The sequence below is a fragment of the Talpa occidentalis genome, unplaced genomic scaffold (genome assembly GCF_014898055.3).
Source record: "Talpa occidentalis isolate TD23 unplaced genomic scaffold, MPIMG_talOcc4v2.1 talOcc4.4, whole genome shotgun sequence".
Lineage (NCBI taxonomy): Eukaryota > Metazoa > Chordata > Mammalia > Eulipotyphla > Talpidae > Talpa > Talpa occidentalis.
The window spans coordinates 142428750-142456605 of record NW_023604295.1 but is presented as its reverse complement, the minus strand read 5'-3'; the positions used below and the strand labels follow the sequence as shown (position 1 = coordinate 142456605).

The 27856-nt window shown below is 41.5% G+C and overlaps 1 protein-coding gene across 4 annotated transcripts in view; it reads right to left on the bottom strand.

Annotated features, from left to right (window-relative positions):
• TENM3 (teneurin transmembrane protein 3) overlaps window positions 1–27856 on the bottom strand; it is a 2290771-nt gene that overhangs the window by 626669 nt on the left and 1636246 nt on the right. For all 4 annotated transcript variants that reach the window (XM_054701057.1, XM_054701061.1, XM_054701058.1 and 1 more), the window contains one exon: window positions 11745–11838. The gene's annotated coding sequence lies outside the window, so the exon portion shown is untranslated. The remainder of the gene's footprint in view (window positions 1–11744; window positions 11839–27856) is intronic.

The window sequence follows — 27856 nt, the reverse complement described above, 5'->3', positions numbered from 1 at the left end:
CTCCTTCAACCTGAAAATGCTGGATTTCTTCAGCGCCCATTCATGGCCTTAGAGGCTCCTGCTTTATTCTCCTTCAGCAGCCCTCCCTCGCCTCAACACTTATCATCAGATGGAGGTATATAGAGAATTCCCGTGGAGCCTCGGCTGTTGCAGGCTCTGGTGTCAGTACCTGCCCTGCCTCCTGTTGACAGCAACAGCCGGCACCCGGCAGCCAGGTCTCTATTCTGAACCGTCTTCACACATCAGCCCCATCCCATTGTTCTTTCCAAATCAAACAGAGCAGAAAGACAAAGTGAGGCTTGAGCATATTCTTTCCCTCCACACTTTGTGGTTAAAAGGGGGAGCCATCCACTAGGACCCCATCTCAGCTTTCGATATCAACAAACTTCTTTTAAGAATTCTCCCCAGCCCTTGCTCCATGCCGCCCCTCTCTCGCTCCCCTCACTGCCAGTGCACTGATTGGGATGAATCAAGCTTCCTTGCTCCTGTAAGGTTTTCCCTATGATGACACAGAGACCAAACACAGAAACCTCCACCACAGAGGACACGTGCAGTTTGGAGGACGCAGAACGTGGCTACCTGCATTCAGCTTGGAAAAAGGACACTTCCCTGGCTTGAAAAGAATACGTGCCAACTTGCCAATATTGTTCTCGGCGCTCACTTTATGGAGTCTTTTTAAAGGTTTGCTGATCTAGTGCAAAAGGCAAAACACTTCAGCTGGCTCTCAGAGGTGGGCAGACGACAAGGACCCCAGCCTCCGCCAGCCCGTTTTACCAGGAGCGAACTCTGTTGCTGATAAATGATCTTTTGAAGAAAGAAGATGTGGCAAAGTGCCTGCCGTTGAAAACAGCAAGGAAAATAACAGTGTGGTTGGCATGCTTCTTAAAATGTATTTCTTGTCGGACACAGGAAGTCATTTTCTGTCAAATAGGAACGTGACACGGTGTGATGTGTCAAAGGCTTTGTTAAAAAAACCAATACAGTGGAATTGAGCTGCGCACGGTTAGTCTTAGATCTCTCAGTCTCTTTCACACATTAAGACGGTCGAACATGCAGAGTTGATACATCCTCCTGTCGGAGAGGGTTTTGGAGAATTTTGCAAATCTCAGTGGGATCTTGGTGGGGACCCTGATATTTACCACTGAGCTCTTTAACGACAGCTAAACAAGAGAGCACCGCTCCTAATTCACTCAGGTCGAGTTCACGCTCGCAACAAGGCAATTGCAGAACACTGTTCTTTTATAGAACCAATTCTCCTGCCACGATGTTTAACTCTTTTATTTACCAGTGACTGATTTTCTTCCCAAAGCCTACACACTCACCCTGCGTGTAGTTTCCTTATATAATTATTCTGCTTTTCTTCCTCCACCATTTGTTTTGTCATTAGCATATCATGTATGATATACACATAGTCAATCTTCAGTCTGTGTAATGTATATTATTTATTGCCTATATAATGCATACCTAGGCAATATATCATGATGATTAAATAACAAAGTTACATGTATTACATATGTAATATGTACACATTCTAAACATATACATATTATTTAACATTTTAAAAATGTATTTATGCATACAAGAACTGGGGTGTAGGCCAGAGGTGCAGGGGGTGAGAGGATTCACCAGAGACAGGGTGGGGAGCAGAACAGGCAGACTGACTGAAACACACTGCTGAGGGGAGCAGTGGTGAGACAGGAGAGGTCTGCTGTGCCATGTGGGTCACCTCCCCGGCCAGGGATCGAACTCAGGCTGTAGTGGTTGGCGATGCCTTGATAGTGCTGAGACTTACCCTTGTGTCACCAGGAGGCCCTTATTTAACATTTTAATTGAAACATTCCACTTCAGTATTCAAACTGAAGTTCTATGGGCTTATAGCTCCTGCCTAGGTGCCCCTAAATCTATGTCCTTGTGATTACTAGTGACAAACAGCTTAGCCCTTCAGTCCCATAAGACCTTCCAAGCCATAGCATTTCTCTTGTCAGCAAAGACCTTTAAATCAGTGACTAGGCTTTAGTACTACTGATTGTGGAAGGAACACAGGCCTGCCAGCCCTGAGGGGGCGCAGGGGACAGCTCCCTGGCCTCTGCTGCGTGTTGAGAGTCACACCATGTGGCCACCTTGTAGAAGGCTGATGTGTGGAAAAGTGCTGCTCCCCTCAGGGAATTCAAACTTGAATTTGTGACTGTGCTGTCCTCTGGGGGGAGAGATGAATGGCCTCAGTCTGAGGCAGAGAGGAGGCACATCACAGAGAGAAGCAGAGAGGAATTCAAGGACATTAATGGGGTTCCCAATTGGGAACATAAGAATAGATTGGCAGGGAGAAACAGCATGAGGGAAACAGGCTTGAAGGTGGAATTTTGCAGCCTCAGAGACATGTTTGTGTCCCCTATCCTGGAGGCCCTTCCTCCAATTTTCTTGAAATTATTGCTTTTAACTTCAAGGCATCAACCCAAAGAGTTGCCCATGACATCTCTAAGTAAGAAACTCTCCCTTATTCCCGATCTTAGGATCGTGTTGATGTCTGAATATTGCATCACACTTTGTAAGTATTTAAGCAAATTCTTTGCTTTATATGAGCTGTTGCTGGAAAATTTAAGTTCCACCATTGACCTGGACTCTCAAGATCACGTTTATCTCCCCAGTCCTGTGCATATTGCCTGATACTTCCAGACACATAATATACGTGTGCTGAACAAAAGCGTAAATGGATCAGGTGGAATGGATGATAAAAGAAGGGTGGAGGTGGGGACAGGGAGAGGGAGGGAGAGCTCTTTCCTGGCAGAGCAAATGGTACTAACTTCTTATGTAGAGTTAAGAAAACGGTCCAGCTTGGTTGAAGCACATGGAAGATGGAAACAGGAATGAGAAAAAAAAAATGTGAAAATGTGTATTAGGATCGGAAGGTAGGTCATTGGTAGTTTTTGAGCAGAGGCTGATACTAGATCATCTTTAAAAAAAAATATTTATTTATGCATACAAGAACCAGGGTACAAGCCATAAGTGTGGGGGATGAGAGTCTAGACATAGTGGGGAGCAGAACAGGCAGATTGACTGAAATACACTGCTGAGGGGAGCAGCAGGTGAGTCAGGAGAGGTCTGCTGTGCCATGTGGGTCAGATCCCTGGCTGGGGATCACACTCGTACTGCAGTGACTGCAGACAGCTTCATAGGTTGTGTCTTAACCCCTTGCACCCTGATACTAGATCACCTTAAGCCTTCAACCTGTAGACTTTGAAGAACGATCACATCTTTACTTCAACTGCCTCTAGTGTCAAAGCTATGACTATGCACCAGACCTATGAACCTCAGAGAGAATTAGTTGGTTGTAGCTGTCAGAGGCCTTGGATTTAAACTGAAATGAGTCCCAGTGACCTGCTGAGTCCTATGTGTGAGGGTTCACATCAGACCAAGCCCAGCATCTGAGATCAATTCAAGTCAACAGATTAAATGCCTCGAGGGTGTGCTCAGCCCTGTGGTGAAATACAAAGTAAATCAAAAGCAGGGTTCCCCTGCCTCCTGGAGCAGGGGACAGCTGTCTCTGATGGAGCTCCTTTAAGAGCCCCTCCCAACCCCTCCTTGAAGGGATGCAAGAGAATCAGGCCAAGCTCAGGGGTACAGCACCTCTTCCTAAAGAGCTCTCTCTAGGGTATGATTTGGCCACTCAAGGATCTAAGAAATCTTTGGTATGTCCCACTGGAGACCCCAATGGCTGTGTGTCTGTCCTTGTTCAGAAAAGCCCAGAGACACAGCTTGAAAGAGCCGTGCATGAGTCAGCTACCCAGGGCTCTAGATCTATCACCAAAAGCCAGGTTTCATTAGGCAAGTATTTGCGTGATCAGCATGTTTCATCATTTCACAAAATTGGGTATTTGTTAATTGATCAACTCTTCACTGTGTATCTACTATGTGCCAAGCACTGCACGGAGACAGTCCCAACTTTCCTGGACTCATATGAAAACAAATGAGATAATGGATGGAAAATGTGATCTCCCCCAACAAATCCCTAGATAGGGCAGAACATTCAGGTTGGCAGGGGAACCCACAGAGCTGCCCAAAACAGCCTGGTGGTGTTACGCATCATTTAGTCATAGAAAATGCTGCTTAAAATGCCATTTTTAAAAATGAGGTGTTTGAGACCCAAGATGCAGTGACAAGTACAAATAAAAAAGGTCATTCGATGCTCACGATGCTTGATAAAAATCAATTTGCACTATTATGAGGTCCTCACGGAACCAAAGTCTGATCATCACGCATATTAATATTTATTTGGGATAATGAACCCATAATCCCATCTCAGTTTACAGAAACACATGCTCCCCATGCACACCTGGCATTAAGAGCAGCTTCCTCTACCCCACCTCCCATCTTCCATGACAGTGCAACTACTCAGTGGCACAGAGCAGGGGCCTGGCTGAACAGGATGGGGAGTTTGGTGCATTGGCATCTTGGCATGAGGGTGCATGGGGAGGACCCTAGAGCAGGATCTCTGACATGAAGATCTGACTGAAAGCACTGAAGGGCAAAGAAGCAAGGGCAAGGTGGGCAGCTCTGAAAAGAGGAAGGAAAGGTAAATCCTTGCTGCCAATGAATAGGCAGCAGCGGGTGTTGAGTGGTCAAGAACACAGCTAGCCCTTGAGAAATGCTTCCTCTTAATTTAACTCTGACACTGGGCACCACAGTCTGGACGCCTGTTTTCATTGTGCTGCCTGGGACCTCAGCTTGCCTGCTTCTCCCACCATCTCATCTCCTTCAGCTCACTGACAATCCTCTCTTGCTTCTGATGATGTGACTGAAATCTATCTGCGGTGCCATTCATCACAATGGGTGTGTGGAATATCACTCCTTTCCATGGAGCACCCTCACTGTTGGGATTTGCCATAAGGGTTGTCAGGAGGAATAGAAACCTAAGCCGGGGTTTCTCCATCTCGGTAGTATCAACATTATGGTTGGATAATTCTTTGTTTTGGGGTGCTGTCCTATACATTGTAGGATGTTTAGCAGCACCCTTGGCCTCTCCCCACCACTGGCTGCCAGTAACATTCCCTACCCAAGTTGTGACATGCGAGAAATTCTCCTGCTGTAGCCAAATATGCTGGGGGCAGGGGACAAACCTGACCCCAGTTGAGAACCCATGAGCCTTATCTCTGAGGTGATGTTCTGATAAAGTGACCAGGCCATTGAATGATCTCAAGGACTCAAAGTATTGAAACTCAAAAAATGTTGAGCTTTCTGACTGTGTTACAGCATGACCTTTACTGTCATTAGAAATAATGTGTCCAGACAGTACCATGTTTGGTCCTCAGAAGGAGGCATGCAGGAGAAACGACTTACGTGAATAAAGGATGGCTTTTAAGCTCAGGAAAATGCTTCATTTGCATTTAACTCTGGCCCAATGTGTCTTCAAATACACTTTTCTCCAGTATTTTAATTTAATGGCATACCAAATGCAGCCAAGAACTAAGGACAGCATAGAACATGGGCCTTTGACACCCCTCTAGTGGTTGATGGTGATGGCTGGGGATCAGGTGAACATCCATTGGACGAAGGTTTAAAAAGAACAGAATGTTCTTGAACAAAACAACAACAACAAAAAAAGCCCCATTAATTTCCTTCTTTCTCTCCATCCCCAGGGCATATAATAAGGACCTCTGCTGTGTCAGGAGTCACTTTATTGCTTATGACTTATTTCCCTTAACAGACAGCTCTTCCCAGGTAGGACACGTCTGACTCATAGTTTTTGCATCTCCCCAAGGATCCAGGACAAGGGTGCACACAAATAAATAATGCATTTCTAAGGGTGTGTTCTTGTCTTCAGGACTCAATTTCTCCTTTAAGCCAATTTTCTCAAATGCATATCAGACAAAATCTGCACTTTAAAAGTTTTTTTAAAAAACAAACAAACAAACAAACAAATAAACATTTTCAGTCTGAAAGAATCAACACCAAGTTTTGTATTGTTCTCTGGGCCATCACAATACACTAAACATGATAATCACAGGCCAATACACTATACATGATAATCACAGGCCAATATACACTATACATGATAATCACAGGTCTCACACAAATATTAAAAATAAATAGCATTTAAACAAAGATGACCTCATCTAATACTGACTGAGATTTCCCTTTCCTTCCTTCACAGGAATCAGATCTCCTAAGTGCTTTAACTGGGTTCTGAACTTTGGCATTCAATATCATTGTGATCTTGGAAATCCATCCAGAGCAGGCATATGGCCCCACTAGTGAGAGACATTCTGTGCTAGAGCTCTGCATGCTGAACTTTCCAGCTGAACTGGACGGGTGGTGTTTGAATGGGAGGAGAACCTCGGAGGCCATTCTAAGAGACACCAGCTTGCTGGCCACTCTGAAGAGAAGAAAGGCAGAGTGCTTCCTCTGCACACCTCCCATCACCCCTTTCCAGGAGAGAGGAAAGAAACTCTTCAAACTGCCTCCCCCCTCTACTGAGGTGGGTCTGGAGGTCAAAATTCTGACACAGAAGAGGGAGTGCTGAGGCAGGGTTTTCTCTGCACACCTTGTTCTTTGGATAAAGGCCTATTGCACTTTGTATAAATCTACTCTAAGATCATGCTCGCACCAAAGAACTTTTGTTCATGAAGCACGTCAGTGGTAGGTAACTGAAGCGTGAGAAAGATGCTTGGTGGAACGGGAGCTGCACATATAAACAGACGCACGGGGAAGCCAGCACGCAAATTGCCAGTCCCCACTGTAGACACTCTTCTTGAGCAATTCTGAGAAACACCAGCTGATGGCTGACTCCCCCGTGCTATGTAGGTCAGAAGGATATGAGAACCCAAATATAAAAAAATATCACAGCAAAATGTACCTCCGTGGGGCCTAAGGAGTTATATAAAGCTCCCCTAATTGACCACATCAGAGGATGGTTTGAACTTCTTGCATGAAAACAACTTACCATTCCTGGTGATAACACCACTGACAATGAGGATTTACTCTAAGTGTTCACGGATAATAGAAACAGCATTTTTTAAATAAATGTGTTGCAACATGCAGGCTGTATTTTCAAAAGCATCACCTGTCCCCCTTTTAGAGAGGTAGGTTGCTGCTCAGCTGGAAAAGTGATTGGCAATCATGAAATTTTCTTCAATAAACAGTGTCTGAGAGGGATTTTTGGGGGACTTAAATGATCTCTGTGTAAAAAAGAAAAAAAAAAAAGCTTCTTTCACAGAAGTACAAAAATACCTTTCATCCCGCGCATGCTATTCAATTGAACCCACCTTTGTTAATTCAACTGCGTTTTATTATGTTCACAAGTTGAATTCTCTCTCTCTTTTTTTTTTTTTTACATCTGAGTCGTCTAAAAATTTGCTGTAGTGGAACAACTTATCACCATTAGTCTCATCTACATATTATAAATCAACAAGGAGAGTAATTACCTGGCGAAGTCTCTGTATTTGGATAAAGCAAACATCACAATATCTGTGACGGGAGGAAATATTCTCAGGGGACTGGGCAAAGAGGAAAAAGGAGCAGAAGTAGGCAGAACTCTAGGAAAATCAATATTTTATGTTGATATTCACTTATATTTGCAATACTAATTAAAAATACTTTGGTATTAGAGTTTTTGAGGGGTCCTACACCACAGTTGCTACACAAGGGTGGGTGGGGAGATGAGCCCCACATCATCAAGCAATTCTAGGACACCCTAGAATGGTATGGGTGAATTCAATTCAGTTCAATTCAGTTCTGGCACTAACCATTGTGTCAGATTCCATAGGGTACAGACTCAGTCTCCCTAGACCACCCTGCACGTCAGATGCCAGCCCAAGTCTTGATGTTACTTGTGCTTCTGACCCACTGGATACAAATCAGAGGATCCCAGGAACCCCTCCTGATGTTTCATTAAGTCGCTGGAATGGCACAGGGAACTCAGGAATTGTTTACTCACTAGATACCTAATTTATTACACAGGGGATTAATCAGAAACAGCCAGCTGGAAGAGATGCATAGAAGTAGGTATGGCAAAAGGGTATGGAGCTGCCATGTCCTCTCCAGGGATGCCATTCTCCTCAAATGCCATGGGCAATGAAATCCACCTCTAACCCCTCTCCTCTCCTTGGAAGTGGAGGTGGAGGAAGAGATTAAATAAGTTCTATGGGAGTGATTGTTGATGAATTATTAGGATATTAGGGAGTTAACTTAGGTGGTATCTGCATGGCAACCACGATCTCTCAGGCAACAGTTTAGGGCCCACAGCTGGGTTGCATGGATTACCAGGTTCATTTGGCGCATTCCTCAGATGGCCAGTCTCACAAAGCTGGAAATAAGCCAGCTGTGGGAAGCTACACCTTATTAACAACTTCATAATTGTAAAGGTTTTCCATCCAGATATCCCAAAGCATCTGTCTGGAGAGTGATACTCAGGGTGGGTGGCAGATGCATTAATTCTATGTTGAAAGTCAAAATACCCAAGGTTTTGCCTTATCTGTGGATTGCAATTATTTACAGTATTCCTTTTCTCTACTTTTAAAACAGATCACATAGACATTTTACATATTTTCATCCTCCCTACACGCTCTTAAACGATACATGATTCTGAGCCTTGGGGATTATATATTAATTTTAGTTGCTTTTTTTTTCTTTTTTGCAATATATCATTTTATAATTTAGGCTTAGTTAAATATCTGGGCAAGCTTAGGTACTATGGAGTGCACTTCCATTTACACTGCAAAATATTAATTCAGCTGTATGCCCCGAAATTGTATTCATTATGTTTAGTCTAAATCAGAACAGAAAGCTTTCTAGGCAATGTAGTTTGGAGATACTCTGTAAACATGGTTTTGTTTTGTTTTTTCTTTGATTAGGAAATGTATAGTTCTTTTGCTTGACTTAGGAGTATGATAACTTTTGTTTCTTCATTTATATATATGTTTCTGTGATATATTTTGGTTATCAACAACAGCCAAAAACCAGAAGCCCTTACATGCCCATCCACTGACAAATGGATAATGTAAGTATATAGATACACAATAGAATACTATTAGCCTATAAAAATCATATAAAACTTGCCATTTAACAACATGGAGGTACCCAGAGGGGTTTACACTTAAAGTCTGGCTTGGAATTAAGCCAGACAGAGAGAGACAACTACTGCATGATTTCACGCAGATGTGGTACACAGAAAACAAACGACAGACAAACTAAATAAAACAAAAATAAACTTTTGCACTATAAGACCGATTCATTACCAGAAAGGAAGAGGGAAGGAGGGGGCTTATGGGGAGAAGAGGACAATTGTGTGGTAAAGACTGGAATTGAACCCTCAGCCATGACCTTGATGTAGTGTCTACTCCAGTTGATGCTCCATGATGAACATCTGCAACTTCTATAATGTTATCATGGAAAGTTACTTCAATCAAAAAAAAAATTAAAAGAGAAATGCTTCTATGTGTGTTTTTAAGGATGCAGCCTACCTCCCCGGCAGCGACTGCCTCCTATGAAAAGTTATCACTCAACGTTTATCTCAGAGGAGCCCTAAAACATTTAGGTTTATATATTAGCTATTAAATGGTTGTGCTAGAGAATCTCATGCTTCGGGAAGAGTGCTTTTCATGAATTGACAAGAGAAAGGACTGAAGAGAGGGTACTTACAAGACAAGGGGAGGCTGACATGTTTGGTGACGGTGGCATTCACAGAAAGTGCTTTTTCTAAGGTGAAACACTGGAGATCTGAAGGAATCTCAACTACATTTCAGAGAACCGACTAGAGCTTTTGCACTGAATACTGAGTTATATTTTTAACAGGAGAAAACACACAAGTGATTACATTTTAGCTTTGAGGGTATGACATTAGGAACGAGGCTCCCATCAGTATTAAGAGGAGCTTTGTACCTAATTCCCAGAATACTTCAGTGATAATTTATCCTAAAAATGTAATTGATTTGAAGTCTATTATAAAACTATACAGTTAAGAGTATTCACAGGCTTTGCCTTTGTCACGATTCACATTTAAATGAATAGTCAGAGGAGGATTTGATGAAAATATCAGCAAAGCAAGGCAAAAAACTCACTTCTCATGGAGACTGTTCATCTTGTAAGTGCATTTCTGGGCCTCTGCCTCCAGAGGCTCTGGGAGAGATGCCATGTGAAAATTCTTAAAGGGGTCTTCAAAGAGTAGCCGTTGAGGAAATACATGATGGTAAATTATGAACGTCTATTTTGTAATATTTGTTTTATCTTCACAGAAAAGTCCCACTTTGGCCAGAGCTGACATGCAGGGAAGATGATACCCAGATGCTGGAGATGGCAGCTACCCAGCATCCCTCGTGGAGATTTTTTAAGTCTCGATTCATTATTCAATGACTGCGAGAAAGAGTACATATGCACCCAAGAACATTTTATTAAAGGACTCTCTTTAATAAAATGGAAGATTCTTAGGGGAAAAGTAAAAAGTCAGTGCCTCAGAGGGATATGAAGAGAGTATAAGAAGAATCACTGCTCTTTGATGTAACAATTAAACCAGCATTTTATTCTTGAAAAAAATCCTTCTATCTTTGCCCTTCTGTGAGCTCAAAATCACAAACTCTTTAGCAAGTACTAAATTTGTGTTCACTTCAGTGTTGGGAAAAAGTGAAAGTTACTTGCTTTGGATATAAAGTTAGTTCCTATCTAGCAACTGAATTTGAAATTCTTTCAGTGAAAAAAACTAGAGCTATTGTCACAGATGCTCCAGATATGGGCACCTGCTCTCCCAGCATGGGTGTTTCTTCACCTTAAAAAAGAACACTATATTGTCCCTGAATGAAGAGCATCATGAAGAAATCCACTCTAGTGACGCAGTTTTTCCTATACAAAAATATTAACATTTCATCATTTGGAAGGAGCTTTTTTTCTACATGGAGATTTTCACTGAATTTTGTATTACAGGAAGAAACACATCCTCAGTCAGAAGTAAGGAAACTCAGAGTTGGACCCATTCAGGCCACAGAGTCAGGCACAGTGTGAGAACCCGGCCCTGAGACATGGGCCTTCTGGACACAGCCCTGTACATCCAGCCCGAGGAGGCCACTCCATGGGACTTTCTGCTGTACACTCTTTTCTAGCTTCTGGACGGCAGACACTTTTTCTTTCATGGAGCCCCCTCAGAATACAGTTTTAAACGAATCTTTTCACAAGGTTCAAAAGCTTTAAATTAACTAGACTGTGGTGACCATTGAGAAAACGCACTGAACTATATCAAGGTGAGGGAAAAAATAACCAGGTACATGTTTAATTCTCTAAGCTTGTCATGTATCTGCTGCTCAGAAAGGATGAAGAATTCCCAAGAACAAGAGACCCTCAAATCACTTCCAAAGTGGAACACACGCACACACACACACACACACACACACACACACACTCATAAACACAGCCTCTATAAGCCATTCTGCCTGGACCACTCTCCTGGTAGGAAATTCTCTCCAGCTAGAAGTAAAGATTCTATATTTTAGAATATTCTCATTCATCTAATTTTCTAGGAAAACAAAGAGGTTATAATGACGCCAAGACTTTCATATTATCAGAAAGAGTATGAAAATTAGATTACTGGAATTTTATGTTTGGAGTTGTTTACCTACAGCTAATTCATGAAGGCTAACAACATAACAGAAAGTAAACTGCAGTTTAACGAAAGTCTCACTTTGTCAATATAAACAAATTGTGATGTTAAGAGCCTTTTTGTTTCATCCAGTAATTCCAGAGCTATTTCAGTCTCTGGGACTTACCTTCTCTTCTCTTCTTCTTGAAGGAGGTCTTCAGTTGTTTTGCTTACACGGAAATTCTAAGTTGCTTTTTTTTTCTCTTCCAAGAGCAAGATCCCTGGAATAAAGTAAATGAAATACATAAATTGGAAGAAAACTTGATCAATTATTTTTTTTACCAATAATGTGAGTTTTGCCTAACATTAGCTACAAAGTAAGCTAACTCAAGGCTGTGGGCTGCTTGGGAAAAACTGGAACGGAAGGAAGCACAGAAGATATGGAAAAGAATAAGCTATGGATGACTTTGCAAACTGAGGCTGTTTCAATTGACTGAGCCCACCCCCACTCCCAACCTCCTCTCTCCTACAGCAGGCATGACAGGAGAGGTCTGCCGTGCCATGTGGGTATCTCCCTGGCCAGCCAGGAATTGAACCCATGCTGCAGAAGCTGTGGACAGCTTCACAGCGCTGTGCTCAACCTGCTCTGCCACCAGGGAGGCCCTACTGTTTGCTTTCTTCTACGCGTCCTGCTAGGCACCAGATGGGGAGAATTTGTGCTGAGGATGAGGTTATAGCGTAGTATTTTTTTACTCCATAATCATCTCAGAAACACTCATCTATCTCAGGCTTTCTTTTTCTATGTAATATTTATGTATATAATGTTTGTCTATATATATGCACATATACACACATTATATATTACATACATTTTATTATCATATATACATAATTAACCTGTTCTGCATGGCCTTTTCACACAGTGGGTACATTTTATAGGAAGATAGCTATCTAGAGAGAGATCTATAGATAAATAGATATATAGATATCTGTCTCTGTATCCTCCTCAGTATGTTCATTTTGAAGCTTTTCTACTCCTTCAGGATGACTGCTGTGTGTCTGGTATAGCTGAGAATGCTGTTTGGCGACAGGGCTGTGCACAGCAAATAAGCACTAGAGATGAACCCAACTGAAGGGGGCTTCCACATAGTATTGGGGTGGGGGGGGAATGGTAAGTCATTCTGAAATTGGAAAAGGCTTCTTCAGCAAAGAAAAGTAATTCAACTCTGGTATGTGGTAATCTATGCCCACGGATCAGAATTCTTTTATTGAAAGAAAAAAAAAAATCCTCTTTTAACCAAGAAAATAGAAGTCAAGCATCTTAAGGATTTCATGTTCAAGACACTGTGCCCTGGAAAGGAAATGAGAGGTGAAGTGAACTCCTTAGCGCTCTGTAGTACAGGCAACTCAATGGCTCCTGAAAACCCCAGCTTCTGAGGTCTTCTAGAGAGTTGGATTTGGATTTGATCTTTTAAAAGGTATTTTTTCATTTCTTATGGATACTGAGAAGTTGCTAGCACTGCATTGGCCCTGAACTCAAGTCTGTGTAGATCTTTCCACAGGTAATTGATGTGTGGACCCCACATCAGCATGAGAGGATCCGTTCAAGGAGGTGTCCCTCCTGTGATGTGAACACAGGAGGCCCCCACAGCACCTGCAGCTTTAGGGAAACTGTTACCTCTGGTGCTGTTGGTCCAATTTACCTTTGTTGATGCTTAAAGGCAGGTTCTGAAACTAAACTGCCTACAAATAAAACTCAGCTCTGCCATGTAATGACCATGTCGGTACAACTGTAGTTGGGCCTGAACCAAAAATAACGGCTTGACCCAGGACTCAGAAGCAGGGCCAGGGGGATGTTTCTGTTTTACTGAGGATGCTGACTCCCACAGTTCTTTTTTTTTTTTTTTTTTTAAATAATAAATTTTATTTTTATATTCCCCATACAATTGCAAACGCCCCATTCTGACCCCAATCCTTCCCCTCCCGCCCCCACCCCCCAAAAAGTGTCTCTGGTTCATAGTTTTTTGTTGATTTTGATTTTCACTTTCTTATATTCATTTTCCTGGTCCCTTATTTAAGTTTTCTAGATTCCTGCTATGAGTGAGACCATCCGGTATTTTTCTTTTTCTTTTTGGCTTATTTCGCTGAGCATGATCCCTTCCAGCGCCATCCATGTTGCTGCAAATTGCATGTGTTTATCTTTTTTGAATGCTGAGTAATATTCCATGGTATATATGTACCACATCTTCTTGATCCAGTCATCTATTTTTGGGCATTTGGGTTGTTTCCAAAGCTTAGCTATTGTAAACAGTGCTGCTATATACATAGGGGTGCAGGTGCTCTTTGGAATTGATGTTTCTGTGTCCTTTGGGTAAATACCTAGGAGTGGAATTGCTGGATCCTATGGAAGCTCTATGTTTAGTAGGTCCAGAAATCTCCACACAGCTCTCCATAGTGGTTGGACCAGTTTGCACTCCCACCAACAGTGCAGAAGAGTTCCTTTTTCTCCACACCCTCGCCAACATTTGTTTGCTAGTTTTTTTAATATGTGCCATTCTCACTGGTGTGAGATGGTATCTCATGGTAGTTTTGATTTGCATTTCCCTGATGACAAGTGATGTTGAACATTTTTTCATATGTCTGTTGGCCATTTGCATTTCCTCTTCAGAGAAGTTTCTTTTTAGCTCTTCTGCCCATTTTTTGACTGGATTATTTTCTTTGTTGTTGCTGAGTCTCATCAGCTCTTTGCAGATTTTTGTAATCAGTCCTTTATCATTAGTGTTGGGTGCAAAAATGTTCTCCCAGTTGGTGGGGTTTCTCTTTGTTTTTGTTATTGTCTCTTTTGCTGTGCAGAAGCTCTTTAATTTGACGTAGTCCCAGCTTTTTATCTTTGTCTTCACTATCACAGTTCTTTTTAATTGAGAACACAAAAGAGAGAGAATCTTCCAGAAATATAATAATAATCTTATCACTGACTCCCCTTGACTCCCTGGCACCATCCAACCCCCAGACCTGAGAATGAAGAAACTCCCCACACCTGCAAGTTCCCACATTACTTTCTTTTCTATGGCATCTTCCATCACCTGCCATAGGACAGGTGTACATTTCTTGATAACTGATGTGGCCAGTGTCCTGCCATGGCCCCACTTGCTAATAAAATGCCTCCTTGGTGGAAACAATCTTGGGGTTCACAGTTTGGTTTTCTGAGCCTGAGTGATAGGACCTGGTCAGGTTGGTCACGAGCCTTGAGGAACACATTTAACTTCCCTACGCTTAATTGCTTCTTACTTAAAATAGGGTATAAAACAAAGTCTCCCCATGGGTTTGTTACGAGAATAAAATGAAGTAAATTTGTAAAGCAATTCGAAGAGACTGAATTAAAAAAAAAATCTAAAAATACTTTCAAATTCTGAATTACGTTTATACTTATCAATTAAAACAAAACAATTCGGCCCTAATCAGCTGAATAATTGTTTTTAAGGGAAGGAATAGGATCTGGATTGGTAATGGGAAATTTATAGAAGTTTTTAAGGGATGTTTGAGATTGATTGAATGCAAAATAAAGTCATATTTTCCTAAAACCAACTAACTTGTCAGATCGTATACACCTTCTTGAAATGGCAAAACAGGATAGAACAAAAGTGTTAAAAAACGCTCATGAAAAGTCAGGTAGAGAATGTACGATGACAATTATGTCATTGGTTTCATCTTTTAGGGTGATTAACACATTCCTACAATCCTCCGTGTCCTTGTGTAGTATGTCCTACCCTTTCCACCAAGTTTCAATTTTATCTTAGAACAAAGCACACTGAGCAAATCAAGATGACACAGGTTCTTTCTGTGTAATTGATGAGCTTACTCCAGAGGGAAAATTGTAGGCAAACAAAATTTAAATATACCAATGAAAACAGGCCAAGAATATCATTTGAAGGAAGTTGCTGCCTTGCTCCTGAGGTGGCAGCTCACTCACTACAGAAAGCTCATGAACCATCATTGTGCTGATACCAGCCAGTTGGTTAAAAATAATACAGTTGATGTAGAAGTTTGGTAACAGTCTGGAGAAGAATTGAAAATTACTTACAATGTATTTGATAAAGAAGTCTGGAGAGGAAGATAGTTTGAATCTTTCTACAATTCAAAAGAATCAATCAGAGTATAGATATGTGGAGCCCTATTATTCTTATTTTTGTCTTATTCTATCTGGGTATGATAGATAAATATGAGGCAAATTCTAAACACTGTGAGAATAATACAAGAGGAGGAGACATTTCAGGAAATTAGAAGAGGTTTTTTTTTTTTTTAACATGCTGTGAAATAAACTGGCAACGATGCAGTGAGGTCTGTTGACTGTCAAAACCCTATCAAAAAGCAAACCAAGCTTCTTATCAAAAATATTAGCAAGATAAACAAATTCACTTAATAAAATTGTGACTGAGAGGTGTGTAAGCAATTTTTCTTTTAGTCAACGAAATTCATAGCATTTTTTGGTCTCACTTGCTATTTTAATCCTAATAACACTTTTAAAAAAGCAAAAATGGTGACTTCTATAAAAAGTACTTTAAAATTTTGTTCAAGTGGCTTTTGTATGGGAAAGACAAAACTATTGATGAAAACGCTGGTTTCTTAGTTATTTATTCATTTGTCCAAATAATTGAATTGTGTGCATATCATTTCCCAAGCAATATTTCAGGATTCAGGGATATAAAGATGAGCAAAAGCACAGAACACTTTTGTCCTGTTGCTGAGACACACATCAATTAAGTTTTCATGTTAGCCATGGCTACGTACACACAACAGTGGCAAGTGTTGTGATACCACATAGCAGAAAGACCCGAGCGGTCCAGGAAGGCTCTCTGTGGAAGCTGGGAGGATCTGTGGACCAAGAGTGAGAAACAGGAGTGGAGAACCTTCCAGACTGCGAGAACAGTCTGCACAAAGGCCCTGTAGTAGACGGGGAAATGGTGAGCTTGAAGAACTGAGGCAAGGTCATCCAGCTGCCCAGTGTCAGGAGGACAGGGAACTAATACACTGCCAGATGGGACAGCCCATGGACATCTTAACTGTTGTCATTTTCATCCTGAAACCAACAGAAAATTGCAAAGGGACTTCAACAGGTGATGGCCTGGTGGGATTCGTGTTTACAAAGTGTTGTTCCTGCCACAGCCCAGGACCTGCTGGGAACTGCTTCAGCAGCCAGAACAGAAGCAAGAGAACTTGAAAAATGAGGGATACCGTGTGTGTGGAAGAAGTGTATCAGAAGGATTCCGGTGAAACAGAGGAGGTTAGATAAGCAAAAGCAGGGGCCTCCCTGGTAGGGCAAGGAGTTAAGACACAACCTATGAAGCTGTCCGCAGCCACTGCAGCATGAGTTCGATCCCCGGCCTGCCAAGGAGCTACCCACATGGTGCAGCAGACCTCTCCTGCCTAGCCCGCTGCTCCCCTTAGCAGTGTATTTCAGTAGATCCACCTCTTCTGTTCCCCAAACTGGTGAATCCCCTCACCCCCCACACCTCTTGCCTGTACCCCAGTTCTTGTATGCATAAATAAATACATCTTAAAAAAATATTAGCAAAAGTAGTAAACAGATATCACACACACGCTGGATATAGATTTTCAGAGTTCTATTAACTTTACTGGGGGTGAGTTTCAGAATGTATGTTTTCACATATTCTAAAGTTTTAAAAACTAAGGTCTGTTGGCTGTCCTGAGGATACATGCTAATATTAAAATGACAAGTGAGACCCCAAATATGCTACTGATTTTGCTCATTAAAATGACACTTGTCGATCAGAATTTTATTGAACTAATTTGTCGATCTTGCTGACATTTTTCATAACAAGCTCAATCTGCTAATTTGGGCTATGTTACCATGCTTTCAACTGCATTTAAAAGAACACTAAGGCAATTTACTTAGGCTCAACATGCAAAACAAAATAATTTAAATAATAAATCAAACTTGCAGTTATTTCTGATTAAAACAAATTTTCTGATTTCATGATATTTGAGACTTTGAAGATTGTCATTGTAAAATATCTCACTATGTGACAAGATGTATCTGAAATGTGTTGTTGGCTGAACAATGAAGTTAAAATTTAAACTGTGTGTAGAACCTGTTAACCAACTCCCTTCAACCGGAATATTTATCCGGTAGAAAGAATGCTAGCAGTTGGAGATTATGAATAATTTAACTAAATTTCAATTTTCTACTACTTATCTTTGAAACTTCTATTTATTCAAATATTAAAAAGTTAAACATATTCAATTCCAATATGATTTTCTTTTTGCCACTCTCCTTTACACACAAATAAAAGGATAACAAAGACTTTTTAAATGTTCCACGTGTATCTCATAGCTTTACAGATAATACGGCAGTTCATTTTATAAATTAGTTATAGGAGAATTTAGCCACCTGAAATCATTTTTGAAAGAGACCTGAGTATAAGTAAATATACCATCCATCATTTATTTGAAGAGGGCTGAGTATAAATAAATACTGCATACATAAATATATAACAAATAATCAGCAAGATCCAGCCCACTTGCCCAACAGGTAGTAAATATTTTATACTTTCATAATTCACTTAAATTGCTACAGTTGTTTTAGCCCTGCTGCCCTACCCTCCACTCCCAGGACTAAACTTTTGCTGGGTAAATGTAAATAGCAGAGACACTTAAAAAGTCACTTTCTTTTAAGAAAAACAGATTCAAAATATGACACTGTATGGCCTTTTTTACGGTAAAGAAGTATTTTGGTTTCTTAAGGAAAAATATTTCCCTTAGAATGCTGATTCTGCATTTTCTTTCTGACCAACACTTGACATTTTGAATGCTGCTTGTCCTTCCAAATCCGTAGTTTACATTCAATAGGTTTTCTTCACTATTAGCAACACATTCAAAGAGGACATTATACTGCTGAGTCCATTATTACAATGGTTTCTCACAATAGAATAAAATAATGTGCTGATATACCAGCTGGAAAGAATTGATCCCCTCCGTAGAAAGTGACTATACAGTTTAGACTCCCAAACTCACAGGACCCCAAGTGTTTCTAAGTTCCTTTATTGCAACACACCACATTCCAGAGCAGAAAAAGACCCAGGGATGGCAGTCACACAGGACTTTGTTTCAGACGGTAGTTCAGACTAGTACAAATGATAGAAATGAGAAAAGCCTTTCTTTGACATACAAAAATAAGCTTCCTTTCTGGTATATTGGCCTCAAAGTACTCCCCGCTCATGAAATGTTTAAAACAAACACACACATAGATGAACAGGCCTTTCCACCAGATTCGAGGTAGAACTATAACAGGGAGGTCCCCAGGAAAGGGGGAGGTTCCCTGCCCCACCCAAGGGAGGGTGGAGCTGAGCAAGGAGAGAAGAAGCTGCAGAAACTGAGGAAGGAAGGAAGCAGGATGGAGCCAGAAAGAGACCTGGAGGAGGCGCACGGAGCCTAGAGACACGTGAAGAAACTGTGCTTGCCTTTTGGTCGTGGACGGGGTGACACAGATGTGGGTGAGACCCGTGGGGAGGTGACCATGGCAGCTTTTATCTTGATGTTGATTTTGCTCTTTTCCTTCCGGGCTTGTCTGGTTGTTTCTGACCCTTTTCTGTGGGTCCCCACTGGAAGATGCTTTAGACTTGTGGCAGGCTTTGGGGCCTTGCTCTGGGCCAGTCCCATTTGGATGGACTTTTACCCACGAGGGGATGGGTCACTTGGGTGCTTCATTTAGAAACTAGACTCTTTGCCTTTCCTGTATTCTTTCCTAATTGTATTAAAGTTCCTTCCCTATAAAGTCCCATATGTTTTGTGTTGATGCGGCGGATGGCAGAAACCATTTAGAACAGGCAGCTTTGCAGGGTTCGGGCTGCCCCTCTCCCTGCCCTGTAACAGAACCCACTGAGATACAATTTTCCATGCACAGGGAATGGACGGTCGGCCGCACACACTTAAACTCACTGGTGCCATAAACCGGAGGGGTCAGAAATTCCTCCCCATGACATAATCTATGTCCAAAATGTGTCTGATCATCAGGGTCGTTCTCTATCTTTTTTTGACAAAAATAACTAAAGGTGTCTCTATCTAGGAGGGGAGGAAAAAGAAATCTAAGGAAAGCAAATGGTCTCAAACCATATTTACCCTCTGCACGAATTCTCAGATGCATCAAACTTTAGCAAACAGAAAAGATTTAAAAAGAAATATCAGCAACTCCGGACCCCAGGCTGTTTTTTTTCTAACAAAGCGGTTCAGCACCTTCCCCGGCTTCGTGATGCGTGGCAGGGAAGGCTGCTATTGGGAAGTGGAAATTGAGGGGAAAGAAGAGAAAAAGGAGGATCCTGGTCTCAAATACACGCGAGTCAAGAAGAACTTGTAAGCCAAGCTTTCTGTGCCATTTCAAAGCTCCAAATAATCTAAAATAAATAAACCACCCCCTCATTTTGACCTAGATTGCTGTTTAAACAAAGGTACATATTCTTAATTTACATGAAAAGCAATTAGGCCTGCTGCTGACAGCGTGATGAAAAATGCATCTGCTGAGGGCAAGCTTTTGTATTTGAAAAAAAAAAAAGCAAGCTGGAAGAAGCGTGGGTTTTTTTTTTTCTTTCTTTCTTTCTTTTCTTCTTTTAATCCCCTCAGCCACTATCCACTTTAGACCAGAAATAATGCTATTAAAAGTTTTAAACTGGTTTGACTGCAGGATTATTGTTTCAAGTATGCTTGAAATTACTTTCTGATTCACACTTTGAGTCCAAATTTTGACATTTCATGATGATGTTTGATATTTAAGAAATGGCTAGAAAGTGATATAATTTTTTGTCTTCTCTGGAATGCTTTGTGAACAAGCTACACTTTGAAATGGAAAGAAAAAAGGAATTGGGAAAACGGTGGTAGCAATTCTATTCATATTTATATTTATTCATAGTTATTAAAAGATGAATTTGTTAACCTAAATATACTTTTAGAGTATGCTTAGTCTTCTGAAGAGTCAAGTGTGTAGCAATTCAATAAATAGCTTTTTGTTTCGGAACTTTTTTTTTCTGGTTAGAAAGATGGTAGCTATTCTTTTCAATAAATGAATATTTCAAGGAGAATACAGGAGACGGGTGAATCAACACTTTGAGACTGTGTCTTCTTGCTTCCATTTATTTATTCAATTGTTCACCAAATAGTCATCATTCCCCTGTTATCTGCCAGAATATTCCAGGGTGATGGGGACACATGTTAACAAGACAAACTTCACTGCAAGACCACAAGTCAATGGACAAACATAATTAGATGTTTTGATAGGGTCCTTGAGGGAAAAGAATGTCCTATGGAAGGATAACATAGAGGGTCGGTTCTAATCTTGGGTCTATTTTCAAAGCTTTCCTGTGAAAGTTTGAGATCTGGAAAAAGAGTAGACGGATTTAGGTGACATGGGGAAAAGGGAGAGGAAAAGGGAGGGCTTGTGTGCAGACCTTGGAATGAGAGGCTGCCGGTGAAGCCTGAGCAAGACTGACTTGAAGGAGGGCAGGGTAGCAGGGAGGCCTGAGAGCTGGGTGTAAGCCTGTTCTCATACTAGAGTCTTGGGATCCTCCATGAAAATGAGTTTTTTTTATTATCCTGGGAAGGGTGGAAAACCACTGGAAGAGTTTCAATTAGCAAGTAAACCAGATTCAATTCAAATGACCACTCTCAATGATTACTTTTATAATACAACTAAATAAAAGACATTTCCAAAATTTCATAAGACCCACGTTTCATGGCAAGTAGAAGCTATGGATGCTTCTGTAATAGAGCTGATTTGAGATTCTTGGCTCTGTGCAATGATAAAAACAGCTGAATTTGTTGGCTTCCTTCAAGCTTCTCTGAAATCGGCCTCAAAGTAGAAAACCCAATCATTTTTCTTCTACAATTTTCCCAAGAGGAATGAAGTCAAGCCTGTAGGTCAATTTTGATTGGGAGGTAAGATGTCTAGTACTTTTGATTATAAGTTTTTGGTTTCATCTTTTTATAATAGAACTGGTATATACAAGTAAGATATTTCAGTGTAAAGCATTGTGGGAATTGAGCTAAGTAGCAGGATTGGGAATATCTGTAAGAAAAGGTAGTGAGGTAGGTCACTGTATGTGAGTAAAGGAGGGACTGTTCACATGGTGAGTGGTAGCTCGTCCACACCAGTCGACTAATTCCCCCTGGAGGCAATGGGGAATTAAAATTTTAATCATTGAACTACTATGGAGAAGCAGACACCAAGAAGGAGCTTTTGCCAGAGGCTCTGGCATGAGAGCCAGCCCACGTGACACTGGCAGGAAGGCCAACAAGACAAGGAGGGGACTTGTTGGTTTTACCTTCAGCTCCACAAATCTGGAGAGGGAGAAAAGATCTCCTAATTGGGGGTGGGGTTGCTCCCAGTAGGACAACAGTGTTCTGTGCAGGCAAAGAAATTCCATTGATCCACTAAAGGGATTGCTGTGTGAGAATAGATGGAGAAGTACAAAGGGGGATATCCTCATTATCATTAACTAGGAAGCCAGCTCAGGGGCAGACAACTAGATCCAAATTAGGTGTGATGGCCTCACAGGTGGCTAGCAAGTTGAGCACAGTGCTGTGAAGCTGACTGCAGCCTCTCCAGCGTGGGTTCAATTCCTGGCTGGCCAGGGAGAAACCCACATGGCGTGGCAGACCTCTCCTGTCTTGCCTACTGATCCCCTCAGCAGTGTCTTCGGTCCATCAGCCTGTTCTGCTGCCTGCTCTGTCTCTGGTGAATTCTCTCACCCTCACGTGCCTCTGGCCTATACCCCAGTTCTTGTATAAATAAAATAAATCTTAAAAAAAAAAAAACAAATTAGGTGTGAGCTTATATCCCTAAATCACATACAGTGTTGGAAGCCAACACTACCTCAACACAACATCATATAAATTAAAAAAAAAAAAAAAAAGAATGGGGATAATGCTAGTGTCTATCTCCTTGGTTTGTACTGAGGAATAAAAGAGAAAACATGCAAAATATGTAGAACAATGTCTGGAAGAACATAAAGTGTTCAGTAGATAGTATCTAATGTTATTATAGTTACGCATGAAAGAAAAACCGTGTAAATTAGACAGATCCTTGTGGACCTCGTTGAGATTCAACATTGATGCGGGTTTCTCTGGTAATCCTGGGGGCCACAGATTGGAGGCTTGGGCTAAGGAGGGTTGACCACGGTCTAGCCAAGGGCACTTAGTCATTACATCATCCTCAGAAGCATCCTGAGTCTTTCAAAGGCTCTATTTCCTTTCCAACAGAAACAACATCCTCACAGGACTGCTGTAGCATTAAATGATAGAATGCACAATATCTGGCTTAAGGTGATTTCTTTACAAATACTGCTATTATTATTATCTATCAAAATCAGTAGTAAATGGATTTCTCTGCTTTCTGGTTTACACATCTAGGCAACCGAGAGCAGCAAAGAAAGCGGTTTATTGTAAAGCATGTAAGGAGCCTTAAAGGGAATAGCACTTTATCAATGTGAAGTGTTCTGAAAAATACAATGAAGGATTTCATCTAAGCTAGATAAATATTATTATCCTCATTATATAAAGGTCAGAGTGATGCAGGGAACGAAAGTGACTTGTCAAAGAACAGCAGAGTTTGAGATGAGAACGCTGGCTGTCCTGGCGCTTAGGAACACTTGAACAAAGGCTCTCTGAAGCAAAAAATCCCCATCCATTTGAATCACTTCAAACATTTGAGTGATCACAACTCAATCAGTTCCTTTCTTGCCCCCTCATTCAACTCATATCTCTGAATTAAGCAAATAGTTAAGAAAAAAATACTGCACATGTGCGTGATCGTGGCATGGGCCGATGAGAGTGGATGACTCCTGAGGATGGAAGGTTCCGTATCCTATTTGTGTAAATTTACAAGACGATCAGGAAAAAGGCACTAAGTCAATCTCAGACCACATAAATTCATTCATGTTAATAGCCGAAAGAATCATCACATTCAATAACAAAAATAAACACTCATTTATCTGAACGCATAAATCAAATCATTGTTCATTCAGTATTAGACGTCCGTTTCCTCATCCCAAATGCTCACAATATCAGTTCCAGCTTGTAGGGTCAGGAAGGACCACAGTGCAGGTTTTCTAGGATCCCATGCAGACCGGGTAAAGGAGGAGTCAAGAGTCCTCAGTGGTTTTTTGCAGGTCTTTTATTGGGATTACCAGGTACACGGCAGGCAGGGGTGCTGGCTGGGGGGCCGGGAGGTTGGCAGGCCTCCTAGCCCCCAGCAAGTCTTCACTCTATCTGGGCTCTCCGGCCTTCTCTGCTTCTCTCTTGGCTTCTGCTACTTCTTTCTTGGCTTCTGCTGGCGTCCCCGTGACGCTGCCCTTAAAAGCACAGTCTCAGCCCAGGTGAATCCCTTCTACCTATGCCCACACCCTACTCCAGGTGCCCACCATCAGGCATGCATTCGGGACCGCAAGGATCCTTCATCTATCCTGAGGGCGGGAGGGCAGAAAAACCTGACATTTTTCCTTACCCTACACAGCTCCTGGGAAATACACAACGTATGTTCCTGCCTCATCATACATTTCTTGTGGTTGGCCTTATTATTTGATAGAATAGCATAAGCTCCTTACCTTACTCAGAAATTTTGAGACCTGTGTTCTAAACACATCACAAATAAATCATAAGGTGTGCCTTAAGTTTGTAAAAACAGCAAAAAGAAATCATCTTTGTCAATCACTCTAAAAATGTTCAAAGGTTCATACATAGTTTTAGGTGGAGTGCTGGTATGAGTTTGCTACATAAATTAACACTATGACAACGTCTAGGATTCCATCACTGCCTTTACAGCATGAAATAAACAGAAGAAAGATTCCCTTGAAAGCCTCCATTGTTATTTTACCCCATGGAACTCCATTTTATTTACTTGTCAAGTTCTTTTCTAGGTAACGTGTATATTTTATAATGTTGATACAATTTTTAACAAAGACTTTATCGTGAAGAAATGATTCTCCGAAATCATATTCTCCTTACAATACAAATAGGCTAAATATCCATACAAGTAGAAGACAGTTCTACTATGATAATAAACAGTAAACTGAATGATTATAAAACTAAGACTAGGAAAAAACCCATTTCATTATGCATAATTTTCACTAGGAGTGGCAGAAGATTAAGCAAGCAACCAACAGATCTCCCAACTAGCCTATGTTCACAATCCACCTTGTTTTTCTCATACCTGACTTTTGGCGGGTCAGGGTGAAGTGGAGCCTGATGAGGCAAGATCGTCACAGCTGGGACTGGATGAGGATAGGGATGGAGAACACCGGGAGGGAGTGAGGGACTGTGGAGCAGAATTGGCCACAAGGGAAACTGGCTAAAGGCAGCTACATCCAAAGCCCACTCTGTGGTCTGTATTTAATATCCCTAGTCAGCCTATATTTGCATATTATCTTGTCTAAGTTGGAATATGTATTCATTTTAAGTCAAAAAAATGAGGGGAAATTTGGAGGATTTTATGACTTTGAGTAAATGAATTCCTGATAAAATCCAGGAAAAAATATGAAATGGCCTCAATGACAAAGGCTGTATTTTGCAATTTAAATTGTTTGAGTTTGCAGGGTAATTCATACATTGACATTATAAAGGACTGTTAGTTTATTATTAGTTTACCTATTTTTACATGCTGGAAAAAACAATCTGAAATGAAAATAGTAATAAGAAATTTCAAGATAAGTAAAAAAAGAAAGCCTCTTTTATATGCTAATGGTTTAGATTCACGTCAAAGAAATAATTAAATCATGATATTATTACTAAATGATGTTATGGGTGCACTGTTGTTCTAATCACCTACTTCTAATGCTCTGCTAAGCAAGTAGAGGTTGCCTATGAAGAATGTGACAGACCTAAGCATGGCCAGTGGGTCTTATCACGCTTTCTAGTAACCCCTCAATCCTGCAGCTGCCCTGCTCTGAAAGGCGCTCTTGAAGACAAGGGTTTCCCATAGACCCCATCAACCAGAGCCACCATTGGGGATGATGAGTACAAAGCACTTACAAAAAACTGGCTTTGACAAATAGGTTTGTAAGGGCAGGAAGACACGGAGCAGGTTTTCTGATCCAGCAGACGGGGAAAAGGATCGGTGGCTTTTGCAGGCTTTTATTGGGATTACCAGGCAGGCAGGGGTGCTGGGGGACCAGGTATGCTGCAGGCAGGGGTGCTGGGGGGCTGGGAGGCTAGCAGTCTTCACTCTTTCTCTGCTCTCTGCTCTTCTCTCTCATGGTTCTCTTTCTCAGTCTTAGCCCGGGTGAATCCCATCTACCTATGCCCACACCCCACTCCAGGTGCCGCCATCAGGCATGCACTCAGGACCGCAGGGTTCCGTCATCTATCCCAATGGTGGGAGGGCAGAAAAGCCTGATACTTTTACCTTACCCTACAGGTTGCTAGGTGAAAAATCTGAACACAAAGCCACGCCATGCTAACAAGGAAATAAAAGCAGAACTGTGTTCCCCTGAAAGAATTTAGAATTAATATTTTTTGGTAAACACATGTTTTTAAAAGCTTCATTGTTTGTCAACCATCTGTGGATCAGAGAATCTCAGGTGCCTTGACCGCAGAAGCAAATGCTTGAGAAAGTTAAGTTTACAAAAAATAAGGTTACAAAAAATAAAAATAGAAAAATGGATATAATGATATTTGGCTTTCAAGTCTACACAGGACTTTATCTCAGTGTAGGGTAAGTGAAAAAGTATCCGGCTTTTCTGCCCTCCCGCCATGAGGATTGATGATGGATCCCTGTGGTCCTGAATGCATGCCGGATGGCGGCACCTGGAGTGGGGTGTGGGCCTGCGTAGGTGGGTACACCTGGGCTGAGAGACTGGGCTTATAAGGGTGGCATCACAGGGATGCCAGCAGAACAAACGTAAGAACTGCAAGAGCAGCAGAGACCACCAGAGAACACCAGAGAGCCCAGACAGAGTGAAGACTTGCTGGGGACTGGGAGGCCTGCCAGCCTCCTGCCCCCCAGTCAGCACCCCTGCCTGCTGTGTACCCAGTAATATCCCAGTAAAAACCTGCAAAAGTCACTGAGGGCTCCAGGTCTCTTCTCCTTCACCTGTCTGCTTGGGTCATAGACAACCTGCTCCGTGTCCTCCTGCCTCTACACTCAGTCCTTTCTAATACCACACCTGAAGGATAATGTCTTTAAACAAGGACATCACCCCCCTCCACCCCCTGCCCCCCACCCCACACACATTTAGTCATTAGAGAGGATCTTTAACCATTCAGGTATTTTAAGTGACTGAAAATACCAAGTCCCTACACTAATCAATACTGATGTTTGAAACTGTTTATTGATAAAAACCAACTCAAGAATATCCAAGATTTTTAAAGAGCAAATTGTATGTTTTGTATGTCTTTGAGACAAGGCAGCTTTTCTCCAACATACTAGAGAAAAAGTATGATGAAATGGTGATCTTAACATGTTAAAGTTATGAATTAAAAAATGTAAAACAATGAAACTCCTGGGGTCGGTGAACACCTGCAAAAGAAATGACTGTGTCGATGATGGCTGCCATTTTGTGAAATCTGTCGCAAGTCCAAATGGAGGAAAACAAAGATGTTCAGGGGCTATTTTTAAGTGTGACTTTTTGTTTTGCTATTAACATTCTAACAAGACTGAAGGGGATTTGAGGAACTATCATGCCACCTGTCTGCCATTATGCATTGGAAGAGTCCTCAGTCATTGTCGACAACTAAACGACCTTCACAGGAGGGTGAGGGCAGCTGGTGCTGGTCCCGGGGGGGCCTGGGCTCACACACAAGCACCCCAGCACTCCTGGCGTCAGCTAGCACTGTAAAGGCTGCTCTGAAGTGAACACTGTTGTAGTGACAAAGTCGAAAGGAAAGTAGACTGGGGAAATTCTTCCCTTAACTTCCCTTGCCTTCCCCCATTTTATTCCTTTATTGAGTAGAAAGTCACGGATATTAATAATATTTCTATTTTACTCTGAAGAATAAATTTGAATTCTTTCCTTCAGTGCCAATATTACTTTTAGTAATTTTCTTTTCATTTAAAATCATTTTTATTGCGGTAATGTTGGCTGCAACACTGTGTATGACTTAGGGGAATTGGTTCACACCTCTTCAGATGTCTGCAATCACACCACACCCACCTCCAAGGCACCTACAGTCTCCACCACACTCCAGTGGGCCCCCCCTTCCATCATGTTCTCCTCCATGGTCTTACCTCCCTTTTTCCCTCTAGCAACCTCAATTCCACGTCAGATTTCCAGGGTGTGTTCTGGTTTAGTTTTGTCTGTT